This window comes from Glycine soja, chromosome 10, assembly GCF_004193775.1.
Source record: "Glycine soja cultivar W05 chromosome 10, ASM419377v2, whole genome shotgun sequence".
NCBI classification, from domain to species: domain Eukaryota; kingdom Viridiplantae; phylum Streptophyta; class Magnoliopsida; order Fabales; family Fabaceae; genus Glycine; species Glycine soja.
Window position 1 is genome coordinate 16,225,504 of NC_041011.1, and position 12,709 is coordinate 16,238,212.

The window sequence follows — 12,709 nt, forward strand, 5'->3', positions numbered from 1 at the left end:
CTTGAGTTTGTTTTTGACATTTCTCATAGGTTGGGCCTGGATCTATCTTGCATGGTCCACTGGAGAATGCAACAACTGATGATGTGTATGTTTGGATGTTTTCAAATCATTATTAGTTAATTTCTCATTATATTATTTTATTTCTAGTTCTGCTAAATTTCCATACTTTTATGATTAATAGTACTCCAAAGCTTTACTGTGACAAAGAAGAATTCCCCTATGAATTACTTCATCCCCTTGAAGATTGCAATGTGAACTCATCCTTGTCATTCACACTTCAGGTACTTTGTAAAGTATTGGTGGTGTGGTACCTTTGGTTATACTAATAGCTGCCTTTCTAATAGTTGAAACTTGAAAATTCTGTATGTTGGCTTTCTAGATCTGTAGAGTCGAGGACATCCTTGTTGAAGGCCTTATAAAAGGTTCTATTGTTCATTTCCATAGGGCAAGGACCATAAGTGTTGAATCTTCTAGAACAATATCTGCCTCTAGAATAGGTATGCTTCTTTGTTGTGCGTGAGGTTGTTGTGACTTTTTGATTCAAATAGCTGCAGTTCCTATATTGATTGTGTTAAAAAAAATTGCAGGCTGTACTGGTGGTTTGGGCCATGGAAATACTCTAAGTAATGGTATTGGCAGTGGTGGTGGGCATGGTGGTACCGGTGGTGAAGCATTTTATAATGATAATCATGTTGAAGGTGGCTATTCATATGGGAATGCAACCCTGCCCTGTGAACTTGGTAGTGGAAGTGGAAATGGCAACTCTACTAGAACCACAGCTGGGGGTGGTATCATAGGTAAGCCCAAGTTTATGTTTGGGTCAGTTAATGTTTCTTTATGAATAATAGAAGATGTTGATTGCCACAAGATCTCTTTTTAAATTCATATTCTTGTGTTGTATTTTCTGTTAAACAGTTGTTGGATCATTAGAACATCCTTTGTCAAGTTTGTCCATTCAAGGTTATGTAAAAGCTGATGGAGGAAATTTTGAACCGCAAATTAGAAACGAAAAATTTGCAATATTTGACAATTTTACTGGAGGTCCCGGGGGTGGATTTGGTGGCACTATACTAATGTTTCTCCATATGCTCACCATTGGGAAATTAGTTGTTCTTTCTAGTATAGGGGGATATAGCAGTTCTAATGGAAGTGGTGGTGGAGGTGGTGGAAGAATTCATTTTCATTGGTCCGACATTCCCACTGGTGATGTTTATCTGCCAATTGCTAGTGTGAAAGGAGACATTCAGATCTGGTATGTCTATTGCAAGCTTTTGCTGCAATTCTACCATATTTTTTCCTTTTGATTGTGCATAATATCTTTGGATTCAATCAAGTGTGCAAGAAAGAATTTGTTGTTGTGTCTTATTGTGCCCACATCTGTGGAAGAATGTAAGCCAAGTTGTTTGAGCTTGTAGTTTGTTTTTTTTATTTGTCAAACATAGCTCCATTTTTAACAAAAAATAGTCATCGTGTCTGATGTTATCTTTGCTATCTTTTCAATAACTGTTGTTGATGTTAGTTTCATTTCATTTCTATCCTTTCCTTGTATCTCCAATGGAGTACATTTATTCTTTTCCTTCCCTATCAGCATGGTAACAACTTCTTAGATAGGCATCCTTGCAGAAGAATAATATTATTATGAGAAAGCAGTTAACTATGTTTTTTGTCTTATGTTAGAAATTGAAGTATGATTAAAGAGATAAGCTCATATGGAACAAGGATAGGCATCCTCAGGAGCTAGAAAAAGTTTTTTTTAAAAAAAAAGCAAAAATAAATAAAGGAAACCTTGGAAGCAACAAGGCTGCCCAATACCTTTGAGTATAAGAGATGGATGCTCCTTAAAACAGCCTTGGGAAGAACACATGAGAGAGTATGAACATAACCCTATCATAGACCAAATTTAAGGGCAACAAAATGCCCTTAAAGATTTGTGCACCCTTGATCAAGGCCGTACCCAAATCAAATAAACATTAAAAATGTAGTATCTAGGAAGTGATCCTAGGTCGTCCCCCAATGAACAATGGTCAACCAAACGTTCATAACAGATAGTAATAAAACAATAACGAATTGGGGGGGTGGGGGAGGTTATTTGTTTTTGTAAATTAAACAGCGAATAAATTTGAATTAGAAAATATCATAATTAAAACACGTTGCTTCCCCTTGATTCACAAGCAAGTCTCTTATCCTAGGTTACGAGAATTTATCATTTTTCAGTTCAACAACTTAATCCAACCCTAAATTAAATTACTAAGCGAAATTTAACATAAGGCATTCATTATGTGATTAAGCAACACATACACCAATTAATCATGAACGATCATTAAGCATGAACGTAAATTAAGCGCAGAGACAATTAATCAAGCACTAAGCAAGCATGGGTTAATAGCAACAAATACAGAGTAATTGGTGAAGAGGAAAAACTGATCAGAATTTAATAGTAATAATAGAACCTCAAAGAGAACTGTGCTTGATCCTCATGAGAAAACAACGGTGGAGACTTAGCCTTTCATTAATCAATAGAGAACGAAATTTTATTGCTAAAACGAAAAGTGACTAAAACAAAAAAGAGAGTAGCACTCTGAAAACTAAAACGAAAAAGAGAGAGGGGAGAAGAGAGAGAGGAAAGAGAGAGGAAGGAGAGAGAAGAGAGCCTAAACTAGAACCTTGGTGTTGCTATATAGTTTTCAGCCCCAAAGCTTACAAATCTGTTTTAAATTCAAGCCCATAAATAAAATAAAATCTAGATAAGATAAAATTTGGTAGAATAAAATAGTCTGCTCTTTTCAAGTCCAAGCCCAATTCTGGATTCAAGCCCAATTGCTTATAATTCTCTTAAAATTAAATTAAAAACACTAAATTAATCCAGTAGGCCCAAATGATAGAACTGCATAATTAATTTGACAATTAAGGCTAATCAGTAATTAAAATGGTGACAAAAGGGTTAAGAAATATGAGAAAATGATGACACATCAACCCTGTTGCAGCCAGATGCACTTGATAATGGCCAAGTTAGCACTTTTGGCCTTTCTACTCTAGTCAAACCCTCTTAACTGGACCCTAAAAGACTACTCTAGCATAGAAGGACAGTCACAATGGTCATCACTCATTTCAGATCCTGAAATGTTTGAGGTCTGTGAAACTGTAGCAAACTTTTTCTGTTAACCTTTTAGGCCAATGTATTTCTTTTTCTTGAGTGCGGGGGTTGTAATTATAGAACTTTTTGCTTTTCATTGTTTGCTTTGGTGTTATAAACTTGTAACTTTTAGCTCGTATTTTTTAAGAATTTAATTGGAATAGACAATATAAAGATTTTTTTACACTCGTTCAATTATGAGTTGTCATGTATGATTAGATTGTTAACTTTTATGATGATTGCTTTAAAAGTCATATCTAGGATAATTTCTCGTAAGTTGGTAGTGTAAAAATCCTACAGTCAGTGTATCAAAATTTAATTCTTATTTTAGTCCCAAAATAATTTTGTGTGTATATGCTAATGGTAATTATTCCTCTCATGAGGACATGGACATGTTTCTCTTTGGGTTGGAGGGGAACTATGTACAGCTTCAGGGGGTGACTGCAGTCCCTAACTTTTGAAAACTTTAAAATATCCCCTCTTTTTTGTATGAATTTATCAATTTTTTTTCTGTTAAACTTTTCTATTTTAGCTCTCTATTTCATTTCAGTTTCTGCAGTTGCTTTTTGTTTATGTCATAATGGCAATTTCAGAACTTCATAATTTTATCTGATTATGATAAGGGAGGAAAGGGTAAGGGCCAGGGTGGCTCTGGAGCAAATGGGACTATAACTAGGAAGGCTTTCCCCAAAGGGTTGTATGGTACCTTTTGTGAGGTATTTTTTCTTTCCACTTCCCCCAATTCTGTTATGTGCTCTAGCTAGGCCTTTTGATCTTGGATTTCCATATTTGTTGGATGTGTGACCTCATTCTTTGTCCTAGTAGTTTGTCTAAATTTGTTATTTTAATGGTTAAATGTATGTGGAGGGATATTAGTTTTATCATAATGGTCATCATCACTATTTAGGTTATGCATTATTTTTTCCAGCCTCCATATGGTGGTTGGCTTATGAAGCCAGGTTGACAAGACTCAGGTATTTTGAGCATATTTCTAGCAATGAGATACTGAAAAATCAAAATAGAAGCTGACCTTTATTTGGGGGACCAATAGTGAATATTGGTGAAAATATGTTATGTTTCTGATTACATGTCACCCCCAAAAATCTGTAGGTGTTTCAATATTTATGTTTTGTTTTCTAAGTTTAGATTCCCTATTAGAAGGAGCTATACTCCACTGTTTCTTACTTGTAAAAGTTCGTTCATATCAGAATGGTATGCTAATTTAATTCCATTTTGTCCCATTACATACCTTTCTGTTCCATTACACCCATCGTCAGATATTACACCAACCTTTGTATTTTGGTGAAAAATATTCCTTGAAGTCTTCTATTTGCAAAGCTTTAGCACTACAGTGTTTAAAGGCTTTTGGGGCTGAAGAGGCCAACGGACTGGGTTGTTTGTTTTAGTTGAGGCATATTGTCTTTTCTTTTCTTAATTTTTCTACTATGCCAAAAATATAGTATATTTCTATGAAGCACCAATACTTCAATTTGCTTTCAAGCTTTATATAAGGTTGTGTCATACCCTAATTTCGTCCGGGGATTATTACTTGATAATATGCAACCTTTGATCGGCCGCTTTGAGATACTTGGCATCCTTTGTTTCACATTATGTGAAGTCCCGAGACATGCCGGAAATCAAAAGGAAGCAGGCTTACGTGATCCGTGAAATTCCGTAATGTGGCAGAAACCAAAAGGAGGTGTTGTTACGCAATCCGTGAGTTTCCGTAACTTCTTCGAAAGCTAAAAAAGAGTAAATACATGATCCATAAGGATCCGTAACCTTACGGAAAGAAAATAAGTATCGTTACGAAATTCGTAAAGTTTCGTAACGTTACGGAAAAAGAATCACCAAAAAAGGTAAAGGGGGGTGAACTTATCAAGATAGGGGTGTAAATAGAAATTCAAATCTAGGCCCTTCCATAACATTTTGGAAGTTGGGTTGCTTAAGGAGGAAGCAACTGGGCGGCAAGCTCCTCCACGTTTTTGAAAAATGGTTTCCGGGGCTTCCGCGGCTTCCGTAATACTTCCGTAAAATTTCCGAAAACCTTGGGTAAGCATATTCCACTTAACATTGGTGAAAGGGAAGAGAAAAAAGATGAAAGTTAAGTCATATATGCTTCCGTAAGGCTTCCGTAACTTTTCCGTAAATTACGAAAGAAGGTGGGGTGAACTTATCAAGATAGGGGTGTAAATAGCAATTCGAGTCTAGGCCCTTCTAGACCATTTTGGAAGTTGGGTTGCTTAAGGAGGAAGCAATTGGGCGGCAAGCTCCTCCACGTTTTTGAAAAATGGTTTCCGGGGCTTCCGCGACTTCCGTAATACTTCTGTAAAATTTCCGAAAACTTTGGGTAAGCATATTCCCCTTAACATTGGTGAAAGGGAAGAGAAAAAAGATGAAAATCAAATTCGAAAACACTTCCATAACTTTTCCGTAAAATACGAAAAGGGGGGTGAACTTAGTAATTCGGGTGCGCTTAGAAATCTTCTTCATTAAGTCTCTGGGCGGCAAGCACCTCCCTTTTTTTCTATAAATAGGGGACGGGGGAGCTGTTTCAAAATGTTCAAGACCCCCTTCGGCTATGCATTTCAGCTATTTTGGGCAAAAAATAGATTTTCGTGAAGAAGAATCGAGTCGAAGTACTTCCGTAACGCTTCCCTAAGCGATTATGTGGAAATTCTACATCGTTCTTCGTCGTTCTTCACCGTTCTTCATCCGTTCTTCGTTCGTTCTTCATTCTTCAACGGGTAAGTTTTCGAATCCGAGACTTTCAATTCATTTCTTGTTTTGTGTACTTTCACTTTAATTTCGTTTACTTTCAGTTTTCTTTTCTTCTGTTTTTAACGTGCTTTAACCGTTTATTTAAGCTGTTTTCTCGCCTAATAAATGATAAAATAAATTTCAACCGATCATTTGTGTTGTAATCTCGTTTAATCACTGTTACAACAAAATCTAACCGATCGTTCACGTTGTAACCACGGTTAAACCAAAAAGAGGTAAAATAATAATATAATAATCAAAAATATCTTTTGGTAAAATAAAGCGAAAAATCAATCGGACGTTTTCTCTTTGGGATTTCTCATTCTTAATTGAATTGACTAATAACTAAAGTGAAACTAAGGCTAAAATCAACTCGCCTAGTCAAGCTCGTCCACAAAAAAATAGGGTTTTGAAAGTTTATCATTTCAGTTTCTTACCAAGTAAAATGGATCATTTTTAAGGTCCAACGCCTTAAAATGATCACCTTTCAAGTAAAAAGAATCACTTGATTCACGCATAAGAAAGAACTACGTAGGTCTTATTTCCTCTTCGATGGAGGGTACGTAGGAGCAAGAGCCCCGCTTTTGTCGACCTCAAAAAAATAAAAAGAAATAAAAGTTAAGATAACACAATTTCCACAATTCTGAAAAATAGGCTGTTGTCCTTTGAGACAAACGTAAGAGGTGCTAATACCTTCCTCAAACGTAAATACAACTCCCGAACTTAGAATTTTCATTTCGACCGGTTTCCTTCGGTTTTTCCGACGTTTCCCACAAATAAACGTTGGTGGCGACTCCGCGCATCTTTCCTCCTTTGGAAAGCGCACCCGTGAGCCTCGCCTTCGCTCGCCCGCAAAAGGGCACATTGCGACAGTTGGCGACTCCACTGGGGACCTTTTTGTGAGTTAGGCCTATTCTAAGAAATTGTGGAATTGTGAAACCTTGTGTGTGCATTTATTAAATTATGTAAAATGTAATAACTGCTGTCTTTTCCACATTTTTACACTAAGCACCCACGGGTTTGAGTAAAAAGGGGCCTTACACCCGGGTTCATGGGAATTTAAGGAGTGGAGGTGAATCTATCATCATGCTAGGTCTCCGACTTGCTTGATAATAGTGAAACCTCGTCTAGAGCTTTCTCTCTTTATAATATGTTGTCGCTGGTATTCCATACCGCCACAATATTATTATCTTGAGTGATGATACCACTAGAAAACAGCCATGTAAGTTATGAATCGTTGGGAGTAGTTATTAGAGACCCCTAGATATTATCCCATAGGTCCCTAAAATTGGGGCACGAAGCGATCACGTTGCGTGCCGTTTTAAACAGTGCCATGCATGTAGTCCTAAATGTCATATACGCCTTTGCTTGTAATTATTTATGGATATTGTCGTACTCTGTGCATCCCCCTGTTGCGCTTTTGTGCATCTGCATCATGCCGTCACACATGCGTTGTATGTGGGTCTCGTCTTTTGTCGTGGGAAGTCGAAAGATCCATATCGTCTTCTTAACTGCACACATGGGGCACTGTGCCCCCAAATGCGCAGTAAGGAGAGAAGATTTTCCGGGCCCTCGTGTCCGTAAATGCATTCATATCATGCACCGCATAAACATCTCTTCAGCATCATAATGAACATATCGTTCCTACATTTGTCCGTTATCATATTCTAGCATCCCATTTTGCATGAGTCATTGCATCATCATGCATATGCGTTCAACATACTTTTTGTTCTACATGTTTGCTCATACATGATCCTTGTATTTTCCTCTACAAAACAAAAACAAAAAAAGGGAAGCATGAAAATTCATGATGCATTCTTAGTTGCATGTGTTAGGTACCATGAGCCAACCATGTTGGGATCATAAACCCATGTCTAAAATTAAAAAAAAAAAACACAAACAACAAAATAAAATGATCGAGCATGGTACCTAATGCGTGGTTAATTAAGAAAGGATGTCTCTTCGGGCATCTCAATATCATAATTACATTTTCCATGCATAGCGTGCGTATTCTTGAGTCTTTCATCCCTATGAAATGTTGTTGAAGTATTGGCGATCAAAATTGCCATTCCCTGGGTTATGGGGTTGAACCAAGCTCGCGCTTTTACGAAAAGGTTCATCGAGTCAAGTTGAAGCATGGAAGTAACCATCTTGCAAAATTTGTGGTAAAAGATGGATCGTGTTACATCATTGCGTCGTCTACTGCCAAACACGTTTAGGATTGTTGATATCCTTGTTACTTCCAGCTTCACCTTGACAAAGATGTCATGGACCATGTTGAAAATCTAAATTGATTCAACCCCATGTCCTGCGTAAAAATTCGCAATACTTCAACTATGCATCATTCGCGTACATCCATACTTTTCATTGGTTGCATTGCTCAGTACATTCTTTCCTTGAAAAATAAAATAAAAAAGAACTTAATCATTGTTATATAAAAAAACATGCTTTACGGTGCCCTTACCGAACCCGTGCTAGAGCTAGAGTAATGGGTAAAGCGGAGGAGGTACAAGAGTAGATGGAGGCTGACATGGAGGCCATGAAAGAGCAAATGGCCGCAATGATGGAGGCCATGATGAGCGTGAAGAAGATAATGGAAGCCAATGCGGTTGCAATTGCCGCTACCAGCGTTGTTGCTAAGGTGAACCTGATGTCCCCATCCGGCATCAACCAAATGAATCATCCAACCTCAGATATGGTAGGCAAAGATTTGGGAAGTACGGGCGGCCCCCATGATGTGCAAATTCAAAACGAGCACGCCTTCCCGCCATATGGCTTGCCTCTCAACTATACGCCACCCAATGTGGCGTACACTCCCAATAAGAATGTCAATAACTCCACTCCTATACCCATTGAGAGCCAACAACCCCGAACTGATCATGCACATGTCTCTTAAACCATGGGGGAGACACATGAAATTCCCCATCACAATCTAGACGACTTCGAGCCTTGGCTCGAATATGCCACTGAAGGGCAAGCAGTTGGTGGTATACCCCTTGAAAACACTTCGGAAGGCCCTCAGTATCACCCCCAGCTACACCTCTTGCATTTCACGACAAGTAAAAACCCTCATGCTATGGCAGAAATGGGAAAGTTGGATCATCTAGAGGAAAGGCTCAGGGCCATTGAAAGAGGTGAAGATTATGCCTTTGCTAACCTAGGAGAGTTGTTCCTAGTACCCAATATCATCACCCCTCCCAAGTTCAAGGTGCTGGACTTTGACAAGTACAAGGGGACTACTTGCCCCAAGAACCATCTAAAGATGTATTATCGGAAGATGGGGGCATATGCAAAAGATGAGGAATTGCTGATACATTCCTTCCAAGAAAGTCTTACTAGGGTAGCTGTTACCTGGTACACTAACTTGGAACCTTCCCGAGTCCATTCTTGGAAGGACCTAGTGGTTGCCTTCGTTAGGCAGTGCTGTGAGGGTGAGAATGAGGGAGAAGCCCATGCTGTGACTGCCATTCCTATACAGCCAAGTTTCCCACCAACCCAACAATGTCATTACTCAGCCAATAACAAACCTTCTCCTTACCCACCGCCCAGTTATCGACAAAGGCCATCCTTAAATCAACCACAAAGTCTGTCTACCGCACTTCCAATGATGAACATCACCTTTAGCACAATCCAAAAACACCAACCAAGAAATGAATTTTGCAGCGAGAAAGCCTATAGAATTCACCCCAATTCCAGTGTCCTATGCTGACTTGCTCCCATATCTACTTGATAATTCAATGGTAGCCATAACCCCAACCAAGGTTCATCAACCTCCATTTCTCCGAGAATACGACTCGAACGCAATGTGTGCTTGTCACGGAGAAGCCCCGTGGCATTCCATTGAGCATTGTAGGGGCCTGAAGCGTAAGGTGCAAGGTCTAATTGATGCGGGCTGGCTAAAATTTGAGGAGAATCACGTGTAAATCCTGACATTGACAAGAAATGCCACACATGGGGCAATTTTGAAAGCTGTTGTTAGATGTCTCTAATGACTCATCAGGATTTTCAAGTTTGTACCATTATTGTAAACCACAGTTACAATGAAATGGATGAAGTTGATATCTTTGTCCCTCATCCTCTCATAAACACATCTTTGCTTATTCAACTTTCACCGGAATGTGGGTGCAAGCCATTGGTCTGTTTGCTCAAGCGACATGTGCTCCTGAGTTTGGACTTCCAAGACCGTTCAATCAGAGATTATTCATCTTGCACATTGTTGGGGGCGCCATAAAACAACGAGTAAAGTTCAAAACAAATAAGTTTCAAAATAAAAATAAAAAAAAAAAGTGTTCAAAAAGAAAATAAGCATTTGATTGACTGTGTTTTCAAGACGTTCATGTGACCTCATTTTATCATCCTGGAAAGTTTGTCTTTTTAGAGAGAAGTGAGTTATCAAGAATAGGATGTTGGACAAATGGCCTCAGAAGGGGGGGGGGTTAAATTAAGATACAAAAACTATTCCCCAATTAAACTTTCACTCTCTCTTTTCGGATTAACAATGCACACAGGGACAACCCTTCCCTTGTGTTCAAGAATCCCCTACAATAAGAGACCCACGGTCTCTTAATCCCTTTTCAGAAATAAGAAGAAGAGAAGAAGAGGTCTCTCTTAAAAGAGATGGATTGTACAATGAAGATCAATCAAAATTCTTTATTGAATATGAAAGTGGTTGACCAAGGAATCTTTTGAGAGGATAAAGACATTTCAGTTTAGAAAATCTCTTAATCTTTTGAGAGGATAAAACTTTTTGGGCAATGAAAACTCTCTTTAAATTCGTGTTTCCAAGTCACATATAAATAGACCTTTGATGGCCGTTCATAAACCATTTGAATAGATGTGACTCCTGGGAATTATATTCTGAAAATCCCCTCTGGTAATCAATTACAAGACTTGTGTAATCGATTACACGTTATAAATTTTGAATTCAAATTTCTAGTGACTGTTATAAACATTTTTCAGCTGCTGGTAATCGATTACCAGAGAGAAAATCTCAATTTGAAATGATAGAATTCTTTGGTCAAACCTTTTGTATTTTCAATTTGGAAACTTCTTCCTAAAGATTCTAGAGATCAACTTGATCATATATCTTGATTTTCTTGGATTCTTGTCTTGAGTAAAACTTAGAAGCACTTGATCCTTTAGCATCATCAAGACATCAAAACATCTTGCTTCTACATAGGAGTCATTTGACTTTATCCATCAACTGAAAGATCCTTCAACTATTTCTCGTCCTTGGAAAATTCTTTTTGCAAGAATCAAGTGCATCTTTCATTCTTCCTCACTACGAGGTTGAGAAAACAAGACAACAATTGGTACCTCTAAGCCCTACACTGGGGCAATGAAAGGCCCCATGCATAAACCTCAAACGAACCTAGGGGCAGATTAGAAGTTCTCACCTAATAGGTTCCTTGCTACAAGGTCATGACGAAAGACAACGATTGTACCTCAAAGCCCTACATTGGGGCAATGAATGGCCCCATGCATAAACCTCAAACGAACCTAGGGGCAGATTAGAAGTTCTCACCCAATAGGTTCCTTGCTACAAGGTCATGACGAAAGACAACGATTGTACCTCAAAGCCTTACACTGGGGCAACAAAAGGCACCATGCAAAAACCTCAAGCGAACCTAGGGGCAGATTAGAGGTTTTCACCCAATAGGTTCCCAGCTACAAGGTCATGGCAAAAGATAACAATTGGTACCTCAAAGGCTTACACTGGGCAATGAGGGGCATCGTGCATGAGCCCCAAGTGAACATAGGGGCAGATCAAAAGTTCTCACCCGTCGATGTTTTTAAACAAGAAAAAAAGGGGGGAGACAAGCCCTGGAATTTCAATAGATTGATTAAATGTCAAACGGCTCCATTGTCATCACTCCAAAATGGTCAAGTGACTAAATCAAACAGAATATACACTCTGAGGGAGTTCCTGGAGAGATTTGCAAAAGATAGGATAAGGTTGCATGAATTATCACCTTTTTAAAAAGGACAGTCAATCTGTGTTTTCCAAAAAAAATTAAATCAAAATCAAAATCACAAAATAGGGATAGAATTTCATGAACATTGTACAACTTTCCATTGCATTGCATTGTTTCATATGAGGTCAGCGTTACCAAATTTCCCAACAAAGGTTGCATGCGTCTGCATCCCTAAATATCATGTTAACTGCATAGATTTCCTACATCTCGTGTCCAATCTTGTTGGATGACCGGCCCTCTCGATGGGCCGATCTCTTGTTTTCTCATAAAGGTGGACCCTTGGGTACTAGTACCTATCACCTTTAGAGGACCATATGTCCTCGCCATCAGAGGACTGCACATCCTCGCCTGTAGAGGGCTGCACGTCCTCACCTTTAGAGGGCTACGCGTCCTCATTTTCAGTGTGCTCCATATCCACACCTTAGAAGAATATAAGGTCCTTTGCCCTTAGATGCTTAACCGAGACTTGCGCTCCCGGTTACGGGGGCCACGGTTTCCTTTCAACGGTTCCTGGGCTACCCCCCTGATATTGGACGGCGACCAACTGTGCGAGCACATCCAGAGAGGGAGGCTATCACGCATCTGCTATGCATACCGAGGCAAGATTTCCCCCGTGCCGCTGCAAAAAGACGAGTGCGGACCATGCGCACCAACATGACCATCCTTACGTGGATGACGTTGCTATTTGGCAACATTCTGCCCAGCGACCACAATGCCAATCTCCCCTTGCAGATGTATCAGTTGGTCTGTGCCGTCATGACATAGGTAAGTATGCACATGGCTCAATTGATTTCTGATGTCATCTATTGTTTGCAGGGATCGCGCCCACAAGACACCCAGT

The 12,709-nt window shown here is 39.1% G+C and overlaps 1 pseudogene; it reads left to right on the top strand.

Annotated features, from left to right (window-relative positions):
* LOC114371468 overlaps positions 1 to 12,709 on the top strand; it is a 33,237-nt pseudogene that overhangs the window by 11,099 nt on the left and 9,429 nt on the right.